Source organism: Camarhynchus parvulus, chromosome 2 (assembly GCF_901933205.1).
Source record: "Camarhynchus parvulus chromosome 2, STF_HiC, whole genome shotgun sequence".
NCBI classification, from domain to species: domain Eukaryota; kingdom Metazoa; phylum Chordata; class Aves; order Passeriformes; family Thraupidae; genus Camarhynchus; species Camarhynchus parvulus.
In genome coordinates this window covers 93,860,541-93,872,964 of record NC_044572.1, presented here as the reverse complement: position 1 = coordinate 93,872,964, position 12,424 = coordinate 93,860,541, and the positions used below count along the sequence as shown (strand labels likewise).

The 12,424-nt window shown below is 35.5% G+C and overlaps 1 protein-coding gene across 4 annotated transcripts in view; it reads left to right on the top strand.

Moving 5' to 3' along the window:
- Positions 1-12,424, top strand: part of ZNF407 (zinc finger protein 407) — a 334,309-nt gene that overhangs the window by 48,068 nt on the left and 273,817 nt on the right. The window lies entirely within an intron of this gene.

Genomic DNA, 12,424 nt, shown 5'->3' with positions numbered 1-12,424 from the left:
AAAAGATGAATAGAATCTCACGCAAGCGACCTCGCTGCGGTGGCTCAGCACATTATTGTTCCAGCTTGTTGAGCCTTATAGAGCGGGAAGGGGATCGAGGAAGGGATTTGAATAACATTGCAGTTCAGAAAGAGATTCATAATTTTAGTATAATCAGCATGTTGGTTTGCCTCGTAGTGACAGGTTGAGTTTATTTCCAAGAGACTGTTCTGTGAAATAGGCCATTAAAAGCCCTACACAGGGAATGGCTGCATAGCTTCCATAAGACTTGTGCACCTATATCTATCTGTCCATCCTCCTCTTTCTTTGGATGGTGTGCGGATGCCGTGAATGCAGTAATTGTCACATGTTAATTCAATGTAATTTAATGAATTAAACCAGGTTTTATGGATTCCTGTATTACACATAAAAATGACAGTTGATTATGTTTAAGTGATTGTAGCATGGCTCAAACTTGTCTTTTAAAATGATGTAGAATTATGTAGTTGTTTTTAAAATGCCAGTAAAACTGCAGAATCCTTTGGCAGTATTTTGGTTTCATCAAAGGACATGGTACAATTGACTTGGGTAGCACCATGCTTTCACCCTCCAAATTTATGATGGTTGGAAAAAGGTAAAGGCAATTTTAAATGTTATTGCTGTCTATACACAGTTATTTCCTTCAGTGGGTTTTGAAAATTTGTGAGAAATGGTCAATTGTTTGACATTCAATGTTGTTTGTTCAGCAGCCTTTTGTATTTCAGGCATATCTTTTAATATTGAACCTTAACAAGAAGGGCACTGCTTTCCACATAGTGCTATACAGACTGGATGAACTGTCATATCATTTATTGATTCCATAACCAGTTATCTCACTGAGATGTCTTTTATAAAAACTGCTGATAGTGATTTGGGAGAGTGAAGGGAAAAAATAAAAGAAAAAGCTGTTACCTACTAGTATAGTATCCAGAATGCTATAGGGAAATGTTTATGTCTCTGCAGACCTGCAGTTATTTATCATTGCTGTGTCTTAAACTTATGCCTTGCATTGACCTGATTCGGGGATTTTGTTTTGTACTTTTGACAGGTTTTTTGGATTGTTTCTTTTTTTTTTTTTTTAACTATTAATCGAATAGCAGCATATATTAAAAGAAATTTTGAATTCATATCACCAACAGATTCAGAATAGTTTTATCAACCTAGGGTGAATCCAGCAATCTATGCATTTTATTTTAGTATAACTGCTAAAACCTTCAGATCTTGATGTACCTATTATTTTGGGAGAGCTGTAAGAAGGATTTTACTGAACAGTAACTGAGTACACTTCCCTAATAGTGTGGGGTGCAGGGCTGAGTTTTTCTGGAGTTTCTTTGTTTGGGTTTTTTTCGTTCTATTTTTTTTTCTTTTTTCTCAGCTTCTGATGATGATACATGGTTGGTTTATGCTTTGAACCATGTGTATGTTTATTCTTTTTGAGACTTAATGGTGATGGTTAAAGATGTCACTGCCCCATCTGCTCACTACCAATTCTACCTGATGGGATAGTTCTTAGGAATTTCTCCCCATTTGCTGCAGAAAAAATAGTTTTGTCAAAGTGAGCCCATCAATGCAAAAAGTTTAATGTGTCTGAATTTTTACTGAGTATAAGTTTTACTGTTTATACCTTAACTAATTTATTTCATTAATGGACTTTCATAAGTGACTTGCCAAGATGTTGTTTCCCATTTAAAATTGTTTAGTTACATTTCACTTTATTAGACAGTGATTTTTTTTTTTTTTAAATTATTGAATGCTGCTGATCTTCTCAGGTTACAAAGCTTAAATAATGAATTTTTTTGAGAAGAACATTTGGTTTCTGAACCTGGCTTTGCTAGTCTCTCAATACATACAGTGGAGCAGATCTTCAAATATATTTGTGAAATTTCAGGCACAGTTGAGGAGATCTTACCATCCTTCTGACTGCAGAGATCTGTTGACTTGTTCTGTGTAATAATTTTTGCGTTATACTGTGCTGGCCTTCTCTGAGCCATAGAGGCTGAATTATATAGGGGTTAATCATGGATAAAGATTTTCTAGTCACTCTTCCATTTTGTAGGGCATACTCTGTACATGTGATTGTGTGTGTATGTACATTCTGTGATATTCTTTGAATGCTGTCAGTATCCTCCACTTCTCTTCCCAGCTGTTATTGATCCCTTCTTCAGGAAACAGTTCCAGAAGCATAAGATTAAAAATATTTACCATTATGCTTCCAATCTTCTTGGATTACCCTTTTTCTACATTGTTTAAAAATTGTATCTTATTCTGATGGGCTAGTTTTACTCAAGGCAGGCATTAAATCTTAAGAAATCTCTCACGTCTGTTTTAGGGCCCAAATGCAACAGAAAATGTATTTCTGCTGTATATATGCATAACATGGACCAAGTGCCTTAGGACACTTGAATTGCCTGATAGAGACTGATACTGCTTTTATAGGGCCAAAATGCTTAGAGGGCAGAGGGCAACGTGTTCTGACGGTGTAGCCTGTGAGTCCCCTAATAATGACAATTAAATTGGCCAAAAGCTGCATTGAAAGTAGGACAGCAGGTTCTTGTTGTGGCTGGTTTCCCCTTTCCCCACTCAGCAGTTCTATCAGCATCTTTACATCTGATGACATACCTGGATGCCTTCAGCTTGGCCCTGAATGATCATCCTTGGGCCCTGCACTACTCGTAGTGAGCACGCTCTAAGAAGTGCTGGGGACAGACTGTGAGCAGTGATGTTATTGCAGCCATGGTGATGGCTCTTGGAGATTCAAGGACCCATCACCATGGTGCTTGTCGATGAAACTACCTCTGGAAGAAATGGACATGCTTTCCCACTCAGTCCCTTCCTCTGAGCCCAAGTGGAGACCTTGCCCAGTCTTCTAAGAGTTACCTCTAACAAATGCTATCATCGCTTTCTGCAGGTTGTTTTCCCTCCATAATGGGTTTGGATTTTATTACAAGTCCCTCCTATCCCTTCCACATGCATTCCTTTCCTGATAGGATTTGAGATGTCTTAGAAGATGTACTTAAAAGTTGAACATAGGTTGAATTAATTCCTCTAGGAATATTAATCCTTATCTCATTAGAGTTAGATGTAACCAGAGTTCCTTTATTCAGAATATTGCCATAACTATTGGGATAAGCTTCGTGTTTTCAGAACCACAGCAGACTTCGGCACGGGTTGATTTTTTCTCTTTTTTTGTTTTTAAAATAAAGCTAAGCTATTAGTACTATGTTACGTGTTGATGATGATTAATGAAACACACTGTCCAATAATAATAATAATAATAATAATAATAATAATAATAATAATGTGCTGAAGATATTTAATTTGCTTTAAAATCAATATTCAATAAGTAGTACTTTGTTTCACCTGAAATATTTGCTATTGAATGCTTTTGAAAATGTAAACTTGGTGATTGTAAGATAAAATGTCACCATTTATGGGAAACAATCTATGCATTTCTATTGTAAGAAATATTGCATTTTTTTTCTAAATGTGCTTGCCAAATGAGTGAGTGTATTTTTGACATTGTTTAGCCTGCACTGGCTTGGAGAGGTATTCCTTTTCCAGTATTAATAGTATCTAGCACCGTTCATTTTTCTGGCATGTACTGGAGCACTCAGAGCAAACTGAATTCCTGGGAAAGAACATTGTCTTAAACATTTGCTTTATCTGTTCATTCCAGTAGATGGCTACAGTTCACTACCAAATTGTGGCTATAATAGATTTTTTACAGTAAGTAAATCAGAAAATGAAGGTTGAATTACTATAAATGAGTTGACCTGTACATTTTTCTTGTTTCATGTGCTTAGTCATGCACTATTCACTATTTTTCTATGTACACCTTTTTCAAACTGCAGGAAAATGTTGTATTTTTTTTCCTGTTGGTCGAGGTTTTATGTTATAAGTGAGTCTCATATCTCTTGCAGTTTTCTGGTATTTCTAATTGTGCCTGATTGAAAGAATGCTTGTGCTGTCCAAACACGGAGGAAACTCACTTGCTGAGAAGCTACATGTTACTTTTATAGAAGTGGATATTTCCAGAGTCTCAATGTTCTTTTAATTTTGTTCCTGCGTTTAGGCATTTTAAATGGAAGCTGGCCATTTAGCACATGCTTTTGCCAAGTTGGCTTTAGCTTTCATAGAAGCAGATATTTTCTAGTAAGCCTTTTCAGTCCTAAGCATGAAGCAGTGACTAACACATACAAAAGTATGTTTACCTTTGCATTTCATCTGTGTTGTACATTGCAGTGTTTCATTGCTCTCAATTCCCATCCAGGTCTTTCTTTTTTTAAACCTAATTTGCATACAACTAAGTTGATACAAAGGAATTTCTTTTAAGCCCCTGGAAAAGCAGCTTGCTTCTGAAAAGGTACTCATTAGCAGTTCGAAGAGTGGAATTCTTTCAACGGTACATTACTCATTTGTACTCTATGAAGTAGTTCACAGTGCAACATTGAAATATTAGGTATGCCTTTTGACTTTCTCAGATCGAGTGATTCTGAATTTGCCATGTAAACTAGTGAATATTTTGCTTTTATTTTCAATGAGAAGGAAGTGTTGAAACTGACTTTTATTTGTAATCATATTTGCTGGTAAATGCTACTACCATATCGCTTTAATTTTATCCTAATCCTTTCATTTTTGCCTTACAACAGCTACAAGCTGAGCACAGCAATTTAAGGTGCAGGTTTTTGTTATTTTACAAATGAAAGGGCCATTTTTTGCATTAACTGCTATGCTGTGCTATTGCAATTTTAGGTCCCTTTGCAATCAACTGCCAATTTATATAGCTGGCTACAACTGCTTAATCTATTATTAATAAGCAGTGCTACTGAGCTCTACAAATGATAAAAATGGTACCAGTTTTATACAGGAATTTCATTTTCATATCTAAACTACATACAATAACTTTATTCTCTACCATGAAGATAAATGTCTTAATTATTTATAAATTCTTTATATTTTATGGTATCGATTTAGGGATTCATTTATTATCCTTGAAATATATTGAGAGGCCTTAGCTGTAAGTAAAATATTTTTCATTTACCCATTTAGTTACAATGTTGTAGTCTTAAAGGCCAAAATTTAATGTGTTTACAAAATAGTTTTACATTCTAATACTGGCCTGAATATTCTAGAAAATAAATGGATGCTGTGTTATTCTTAAGTTCTAAAATTGAGTATTTTGGATTATGTGTTAAATCTCAGCTTTCTTCTGTGTTTAGATTTTTATTGTAGCCACATGATTCATTAAACGAGTTCGTCCTCTGAGAGGAAAATGCATTTGACCCCTTCTTGAGAGCATATACAAGAAGTTCATCAAGAATCGCAGATTTTAATAAGGTGAACAGTGTTAGTTCTGTCCCCTCTGGTATTTGTGGAGCTGGGACATGTCCAGCACTCGATCCTCACACTGTGGAAATGCATTGGCTGCCCCAGAGAGCACCTGGCTGTGTTTAGGACATTTCATTCCTGAGAAGGATTGTACCTGGAGGGCAATTATGGTCAGGACAAGGGGTGCACATTAATAAGTCTCTGGAGCACTTTAATGGGCTGTAGGAAGGAAAGAAAGAGGGTGGGGGGGAAAGGAGAAAAATTACTAAGATATCAATTGTTTCTAAGAATGGACTGTGAGACACTAAGCAGTGTTTGCTTGAATGTATTTCTGGTCATGCAAACTTGTGTCTAATCGCATACCTGAATTTCTTGGAAACCCCTTCAGAATTTGTTTACCTAATTACTTAGGAAGAATGTAGACATTTATTAAGTGTATTCCTTGTTGTTTTTGTGTAATGCGCTTCCTAGATTAAGCATTTTCACAAACGATTCTCTGGTCACAGTGAAGTGGACATTATTTCTTCTCCCTCCTTTCTGGAATTTAATTTCATCTGAGTTGTTGTGTGTCTTTTCCTTAACCTTTAGTTGATTTACTCACGCACGAACACGCACGCACACACGCACACACGCGCACACACACACACACACACACACACACACACACACACACACGCGCGCGCGCACAGATGTGAAAAGTTTAGCTTAAATGGGAGAACGCCGAGCCGCAGAGCATCAGGGCTCGGCAGTGCTGTCCTTGCTGCCTTGGCAGTGCGGGGCTCAGGGCACGGGGCTGTCACACGCCGGGCTGGATGCCGGGCTGGCGCTGCTCTTCCCGCCGCTGTCTCTCTCGCCTCCCAAACCTGCCGGGACCGGGGCCGGGGCCGGGGCCGGGGCCGCTGCCCCTCCGCGCTCAGCCGCTAGGGAGTGTCGGAGGGAGAGGCTCCGATTAATTTTTCCACTTTGCCTGTGAAAAAGCTGGTTTAACTTCATCCCCAGCTGCAGCACTTGTGTGTTGTAAATAGACTCAAACATTACAAAGGCGTTTGTCTCTATGATCTTTAGATGGATTTAAAGATAAGACGTGGAACCCTTTTATAAGCAGATGAGTTGTTTTTGCTCCGATTTTGTGTTAACTCGTAATACTGCTAACAGATTTAGTTAATCATCAACTTACTTGTATAATTTGTATAGTAAGCACCGCATGCCTGTCTGCTAAACAGGTAAACACTTTTAATCTGATAGTGGCTGAAAAACAGCAGCTTGTCTTTATCTAATTATTTTCTTAAAGGTTGGTCAGCAAATGTCATGTATTTCACCAACATTGTGCTTGCTTGGAAAGAGATGAGATATTTACATTACAGTGGCTCAAGAATCACAGTAAAAGTGCAACTGCCTTTAAAATGCATTTTGGTGGTTTGGCGAGTTGATTCAATATTAAATACCAACAAATCTCTTTAAAGGATGACACAAACAAAATTACAGCTATTTCTTTTTATTTACTGATCAGAGGAGCTTATATTTAAATGACAGAAGTAGTAGATATAACAAGCTTGTGAAGTCTTTCCTTCCACCTGGGGAATTAAAAAAAATTGTAACGAGAATACTAGGGTGGCTGACATCAGGTCTATATTATATGTTTGCTTGCCTGGGGTGCTCTCATAAAAAATAAAGCAGAGCTTTATACAGTTACAGTGTGCACTAAATTTGTGTTCAACATCCATAAATAAAATATTCAACTCTTTCTGAAGAAAAACTATTGTTTTGAGATATTTCAGGCAAAAAAAATATGCCACTGTTGTGGAGAGTAGAGGGTTTCCACTTTGGCTTTGCTTTTGCTTTTTAACAATCATCATAGTTGTTACATACCTTTGTTATTGCTTTTGCCTGTCTGGCAGGATGGAATATACAAAGGAGGTTCTTTCTGTAAATCATATTTTAAAAAAATTCAGAGAGCAAAGCACCCATTTATGCTGCAGTATGTTTTGGTTCTGAGTAAGCAAACTGTATGCCTAATGATTTCATAATAATTTAATATTGTGTGTTTTACAGATGGAAAAATGTTGATAAATTTAGGTTAATTTCTACTCTATTTATGGAACTACTTATGCATTTTTTAAAAGAAACAGAGTCTTCTTAAATTATATATAACTTGAAAAAGGGTCTGTTGTTTATTTTATTTTAAATATTAGATCGTCCCTGAACAAGGCAGCAAGAGTATTATGTAGAACACTACTTATGGAAACAGCAAACTAGTAAATCTATGCTGCACTAAAATAAAATGTTATATTATTCTGATAATATTTGACTTTTGCACAATATTTAAATGAACATTAGTATAAATAGGAATGCTTAACTAAAACACAAGTTCATCGTGTAGGCTAATGCATTACTCTTGTATATTTGTACATGAGTGAACAATTATTCTAAAAAGTTTATACATGTGTTCCAGTGACCAAACTTGTATTAAAACAAACTGTTCCGATAGTGGTGACAGAAGACATGGTTGATGGTTGTGTTTGAGAAGTAAATGGGCAAAATATTTGTGGATCTTTTAATGATTACAGTTCTTGATAGCTTTCATAAGAGTGCACATAATTTGTGACAACTCTAATAAAAAAATGTGGCAGAAAAACTTTCTGAGTTAGCGGCAAAGTAAATGGGGCAGGTTTTGCATTTTGAACAGAAATCTTATGAACTGTGATTGAATTTGTCGTGAAAGTGTGTCAGAATTAATAAAGTATTTACGTGCAAGGTTGCTGGGCTTTGCAGACTGGTTAGGGCTGAGGATTGGTTAACATGAAAAGTCATTTCTGTGCATTTGGTACTCGACAGCAAAGGACAAATGTACTTGTGTGCATTTTGGATCATAATGCCATTTCTCATTTCAAACAATTTTTGTCAGGACACCAGGCAAAACAATGATGCTTTGAGGACGTAATTAAAGATATTGTTCAAAGAACAACTTTCTGCATATTTGAATTATTACTGTCATCAAAATCATACAAATATGGAAATATGATTGCCAGAAGCACATAAATCAATGATCAGCATGGCCTCAAAATCCAATAAATATGTAGAGTTAAATACTTTAAAATGCAAATTGCATCTGATAATTTGCATATGGTAGAATTTAAAGGAAATTTTGTTGCTTAACAACCTCTAAGGTAGCAGTTAGGGCTATGGGTAAACATAGATTTTTTTATTCATCATTGGTCAAGTTGCAAGATTTGATAAATGATAGGAGACTGCTTTCCTTGGTTAAAATGACTGCATTCTTTACTGAATCCTGAAACTGCCTTGAAGTCATCTGAATAATTAAGAGTTAATTATTCTTCATCCATCTAAATCAGAAAAGGACAGATTTAGGGAAGGAATTTATAATTTTTGCCTCATGTCCTGTCATGTCGTAATGTGATAAACTAAACTGACTCCAAATAATATCTAGTGACCTTATAGTAATTACGCCTCACAAAACATTCTGGTTGAAATTTTTTAATTGCTTGCATTGATTCCAGAAACTACATCTTAACAGACTCTGAAGTTTAATTGTGTTCAAAAGAAAGCAGTAGAAAATTTGTGTTCTGTTACTGTTCTAGTTTATTCGTATCAGGATAGATACTGTATGGAGTCTTTCACTTTTCCCCTCTCTGTTATGTTAGTGCCTCTGTCTGTTTTCTCTGTTTTGCTCTTTTTCTATGCAAGCCATTATTTTTAAAGGATAGTGAATATGTACATCAAGAATAAATATAACATTTTTTTTTTAGGAAAAGCTTCCTAAGTGTAACAAAAGCAGGCATTTTTCAGTGGCCTTAATTCTGGTTTGCTTGCTTTCTGCAACTTGGAAAAAAATGTACCCCTAAAATACAGGCATAGAAAACAAGAATGTTCTGGCATCTGTCGTCCTGCAGAGAGAAGGACAGTTTCAGAATTGAAAATTGAAGCCTGTTTTTATTTTTTAATTTCAAAGTAGAATTTTTTTTTTCCAAGAAGAAGGGTTTACAAATGTTTACTGATCACAAGAGGAATTGTAATAAAGAAATCAATATGCATGATCCCTTTTCATGTAGTACAACAAGGTTACACTGTTAGGTTAAGTACAGGCTGCATTCCTTTTCAGAAAATCAATTTGCTGTATAGTGTGCAACAGCAAGTCTCTTCTGAAAGAGTCATTTTATGTTGTGTGCACAGTAAATTCTATATTGACGCCTTCAAATAGTATTGACTGATTAAAAAAAAAAAAGAAATGCTAAGCACAGTAACCTTAAATAGTATTATAATTTTCAAGTAATTTATTTCTTGCTACTTATTTAATTTATTTCTAATAGACAAACTGATAAAACATATTCTTACACGTCCTTTAAATTATTAATACTGTAAAACTGGTGTTGTGACATTATTTACAAAAATCTTTTAAAATAATATTTTCAAAATAGCAACAGAATGCCATATGTGATTTCAAATACTGTGGATTTAGTGTAAACTTATTTGCTGAATTCAGAGGGTGGGGACTTGGGGGGTTGATTGAAGTTCTTTTGTTTGTTTGTTTGGGGGTCATTGTTTTTGCTGTTTGTTTTAAGTTTATTTTAATATTTGATCATTGTTTGCAAAAAAAAGTAAGTATTTTCAGTTGTTATGGTTTGTACATTTAAGAAGCTGTGATGGTGCTTGCAAAGCAGCAGTGGGTTTTTGTAAAGATTGTCTGTTACCTGTCTGTATTCCAAACAAAACAAGCAGTGCATATAGAGGGAGGGGAAAAGTTAGTAGCTGCACTCAACCTCCTTAGACATAACATGGCTTAAAAGCCAGTTTTTATAAGGGAAATATATGGAAACGTGGTTTATTTTCAGTTCTTGTTTTCTCAGAACATAAAACTATGTCTTTTAAAATGCTTTGACCATATTTGATGCAACTGTTCAATTGTAAAGACAATCTTTTGCTTTTTGTGTGTTTTTTACTGAACAGTTCTTGATGGACTCTGACTTTTCCTTTTATTTCTGTCAACCCAATTACAGTACATTAGAGCGCACCCTGATCCTACTTGTTTGCCTGTTATGCAGTGTATATGTTTAACTCATAAGCATGTTCATTTAGATATTTCAGTCTGATCATGCTGAATGTCTTGCAGCAACACATATTGATGTCTACAGAACATTAGATACTTTCAACCTTAGTTATTCATTCTAGAAATTGTAAAATACAAATATATGTGGTTTTGATTGCTTTTGAGCTGTCGAATCTGAAAAAATGGATTAGTTGTTTCTCTGTCAAATTCAGTTGTTCATTAATATGCCATAAACAAATTCAGATTTTGATGGAGAAAATTTAATTAATTAAAATTTGAATTACTTAGAAAAATGCCTGTACTTTGAATTAGAAAACTGGCTAAACTGATTATATATTTAGCCCCAAAGTTAAAATACTGTTTGTTACGGATTCACTTACTAAAAAAATCCAACAAATGTTCACTTTTTAAAGGCAGGCCGGCATTTAACATTTACTAGTGTTAGAAAGACACTTATCTAATGATGTAGCTATTTCCCATGCATTTTCTTTTTTTAAGTTTAAGAGATTTGCTTCATTGCTAGGTTAAAAAGAAAGTGATTCTGAAGGCTGGCTGCATTTATTTTTTTTGGTCACAAAGATGTGTATAGCAAAACTACTTGAGGTATAATTCGTTGTTTAGAAACCCCGGGCTGCTGTTTGTTTGCAGCATTGTTGTTAGGGGTCTGACTTGCCCAAGCAACAGTGTAAACCAAGCCAGGCATAGCAGCAGACAGAAAAATACATTCAACTAGTGGGATCATGGATTTGTTTGATTCAGGTAATTGAAAGTGTTTCATACTATTATTGCAACTTGAAGGCTTGTTTAAGTGTCTAGCTGTCAGTCAGTTTGGAAGGTGAAAAGTATTCGATTGTCACTCTGTCAGTCAATAGAGATGAGAACTGTCTGCCTAATGGATTTCTTTACGTAGATGTCTGCATGGAGGTAGAAGTAAAATCAATGTGTTGTCATGTGCAAGTACGCTGCATCAAACTGCCAGGTGAAATGCAACTGTATTTCTGTAATGTCTACATCCTTGTGTTGTTTTTAGAAGACAGACAGATGTTCCCTGTGTTTAAAGGTAACAGACTCTTTGTGGTCACACATGAAGGTTTATTTTTGAACATTTTGTAAGAGTTTCACCTATTTCTACTTGCTCCAGAGGTTTTTTTCCCTCTTTCCTTGATCATATCACAGATCAATACTCAAAAAACCAGGATTTAACTTAGTAGGAAAAAATGTAGGTTGTTATGCCATAAGCCTCAGATGATTTTCTTTTAAGCCTGGATTTCTGCATGGTTTCTGTTTGTCAGTGATGACTGATATTGAGCTAACTGTGTTTCCTGCTCAAGTTTTGGCTGTTAGTTTACCTGCATTTATTAGAGTGTGTATTGACTTCCTATAGCAAAAGAAGAAGAGATCATTTCTTGAATAACAGAAGGTACCAAAGGCTTTCAACACCCTTGATGAAACAGGCATCAGTCAGTGACCTCTGTTCTTTCTCTGGGAGATGCTTACAATATTAAGTTCCACTGAACAGGATCTGATAACAAGTGGCTTCTGGAAAGTTATTAGGACATTTCAGAATAATAGTACCAGTTGTTATAGTTCTCACTAATTCCAGGCTTAATCCTATATGGAATAGGTGCATTATGATGGTAGCCAAACATCTTATTAAAACTGTTTTCCTGTTAACTGATACAATACATATGGAGACCTGATTCTTACCCCACTGAAGGTGGCAGGCTAAAATGAGAGATACCAACTTCAAAAAATGAATGTTTTAATCACCTATTTCCTATTGTATCATTTGTATATGTGTGCTGTTTTTGAGAATTAAAATATGTAGCTCTTAGGTGCTGCTGTAGGGAAAAAGAAAAAGGAGTAAGAACCAATTCCCTGTGAAGGAACTCGACCGTGGGTAATGAAATCCATAAGCAGCAGAGACTGGTGGTAAAACAGAAGGTAGAACTTCAAAGAAAAAGCAGAATTTTGGTTTTGTCTATAAAAATTTCAAGATGAAAGGAAAAGTGT